This window comes from Mus caroli, unplaced genomic scaffold (genome assembly GCF_978045245.1).
Source record: "Mus caroli unplaced genomic scaffold, Mus_caroli_1 scaffold_8, whole genome shotgun sequence".
Classification (NCBI taxonomy): domain Eukaryota; kingdom Metazoa; phylum Chordata; class Mammalia; order Rodentia; family Muridae; genus Mus; species Mus caroli.
In genome coordinates this window covers 100080414-100083460 of record NW_028227263.1, presented here as the reverse complement: position 1 = coordinate 100083460, position 3047 = coordinate 100080414, and the positions used below count along the sequence as shown (strand labels likewise).

Below are 3047 nucleotides of genomic sequence, written 5' to 3'. Positions count from 1 at the left end.
CTCTGGGCCCTTCTTGTAGACTTGGGGAGGCTGGTTCAAAGTCTATTCTGCCAGGTATTAATGGTCCTAGGTGCAGTTGTGGAGGAAAGGAGAAGGCAAGAGTAGATAACAGCTAAGGGTCTTCATTTGCACACCCTCTGTTGAAAGGCATGTTAGAGGCGACTTCTCCCAATGTCTTTGTTTTAGAGATGGAATAACTGAGACCCAAAGAGAAATTTGGGTCTCAAATTTGCCCTGAAATTTGAAGCAAAGTCATTAGAGATCAAATAAAATCTACATCAATGAGCAGAACAAACACAGAAGTAAGTGCAAGCAGGAATTCCAGCGAGGATTTAAATTACACGTGGTTACCTTTCAGGCCTGAGACTGAAAGATTTTACACTAGACTCCTTTACAATAAAGATGCAAACTTAATGTAAAATAAAAATTTAAATTATTCAAAATAACTTGTGCCCTCAATGATGTAAAGAAACAAGGAAGGGCTGGAGAGATGGCTCAGCAGTTAAGAGCTGACTGCTCTTCCCAAAGGTCCTGAGTTCAATTCCCAGCAACCACATGGTGGCTCACAACTATCTTTAATGGGATCTGATGCCCTCTTCTGGTGTGTCTGAAACCAGCGACATAACAGTATACTCACATACATAAAATAAATAATTAAATCTTAAAAAAAACCAAACAAATTCCAATGTATACAAATATATACACACATATATTTTCTTTTCTACTTTCATATATCTTATACATTTTATTTAACTATTGTAGCCACTGCTGGTTTCCCTAATGTGCAGTTGGGGTCTGAGCATATAGCTTCTTCTTATGTGGGATAATACAATTGGTCCTAGAGAGTGCCCTGCAGTGGGGATGAACTCTAAGCCTAGTGTTGAGATAGGGGAACACTAGGAGGAACCCCGCCCTCTGCTGAGTTCTGGGTTGGATGCCAACTCTGGGGAGATGACTTTATAACTGACTCCAGGTTATCGAATCACAGGTTTTGGTGCTTGTTGCTACAGCATCACCTTCTGACTATTCTGATTAATAGAGTAACCCCCTCCCCCCCCAAACCTCCCACGAGCCACCATGACTCGTCTTTCACAAAGTATAGTCACTTTCAGAAATGACCATGTTCAATTCTTCTGGTAATGAATAGTCACTCTATGATAATTTCAAGTCAAGCTTTTTTTTTTCTTTCCCCGCTTATGAGTTTATTATTTTTACCATTCAAAAGAAAGTTCTGCATTTACGGCCTCCCCTTCTAGCCATTTAGCCCTTGGATGCTGAGAGAGTGGGCTGAGGGCATAGATCAATTCACATCTAGGGATTCTGGTCATTGGGGTCACACTTGATCATAACTTTCAGCCCCACTCCCTTTTTGGCTGTTTCAAAGGCTTCAACTGCCTTCTCCAGAGGGAATCTGTGAGTAACTAAGGGCTTTACATTCAACGTCTTCGAAGCAAGCATGGAAATTGCCATCGGCCACGTGTTGCAGTATCGAAACACGCCTTTGATATCCACTTCCCGCACAGCTGCGTGCACCAGGGGTAAACTGACCATCTCAGCGCCCATTCCCACAATCACCAAGGTTCCACCAGAGTGAGTGGCACTCCGTCTGGACGGAGGACTCGGCTCCTGTGCACTCAATGGTAACTTCCGGCTTGCTCCCCAGCAGGCTTTCCACCTTAGTGGCAATTTCCTGAGGGGTCTCTTTGCCAACCTGGATGGTAAAGTCTGCTCCAACTTCCTTGGCTTTGGTCAACCGAGAAGCAGATAGGTCAGTCACCACAACTTGAGCAGCTCCCATTGCTTTGGCCACAAGCAAAGTGACCATCCCAACTGGCCCAGCGCCACACACAAGGACCTTGTTCCCCAGGGAAACTGAACCTCGACGGCAGGCATAGATCCCCACAGAGAGAGGTTCAATCAGGGCCCCTTCTTCAAAAGTGACACTGTCAGGAAGCTTGTAGCAGAAGTCAGCATTGTGCTTGTAGAAGCGGCAGAGGTTCCCATCATCCGGGGGCGTGGCACAGAAGAAGATAGTTGGCGTCAGGTTGTACCGGCCAGTCTTGCAGTACTCATCTACTTCTCGGGGAACGCCAGGCTCGATGGCAACCCGATCTCCTGGTTTCAGATGTTTCACCAACTCTTCTACTTTTGTGACTGTTCCAGCAGCCTCGTGCCCAAGCACCATTGGCTTTTTCACAACAAAATCCCCAATTCGTCCATGCTCTCAGTAGTGAACATCTGAGCCACAGATCCCCACCGAGTGCATCTTTAGTAACACATCATTTGGGCCCAGCTCAGGTATTGGGTAGTTCTCCAGGCGGATGTCTCCAGGCCCGTGCACCACCAGGGACAGGTTCTCGCCCTTAGCTGGAGCTGCCATGTTGCTCTCTTGCTTCCAAGCTTTTTTTTTTTTTAATGGTTATTAGTCAGTGATGAGAAATTAGCTGGATGTTAGACTTGTGATATTGGGAGAGATCTTGAAATTTCATTTTCTGCTCACAGAAGTTCACGGAGACATTGGTCTAAACGACTCAGCACAAGAGAGTGACCTAAACTGGTGGATTCCAACCTCACGATGCTCAGAAACACCAGGGCAACCCTTAAAGCAGACTCCCAGGTTGTAGTTCTGGACTTTGGCTGTGGAGTGTCCTAGTTAGCTTTAATTATCAACCTGACACAGCCCAGAGTCATCTGAGATGAGGTCACGCCAGCTTGTTACAGGCTTGCCAGGATTTTCGATGGCCCCAGAGGGTCTCACGGCTCCCACTGCTGCAGATGGTCCTGAGACCAGTGGCGCACCACCTCCTTTCTCTACAGCTCACTGTGGACTCTTCCCAGTTCAGTCAGTGTCTTGGCTGGTCTGGCAGAATGACGAAACCCTAATTCCTGAGAGTCTTAATCTCATTTTATTGTCTCCTGGGCAGGCCATTCTGACTATGTTACCCGTTTCTAGTTAAAGTTGGGATGGAAACAGCTAGAGACATCCAGTTATAAGCTCACTCCCGGTTGTCTCCACTCTGTGGCTACACCCATCTGCCCCTTCACAT

General features: G+C 46.4%; 1 pseudogene; it reads right to left on the bottom strand.

Annotated features, from left to right (window-relative positions):
* Positions 1 to 1296: 1296 nt before the first annotated feature.
* On the bottom strand, positions 1297 to 2390 carry LOC110298724 (sorbitol dehydrogenase pseudogene; annotated as a pseudogene).
* Between the last annotated feature and the right edge of the window lie 657 nt (positions 2391 to 3047).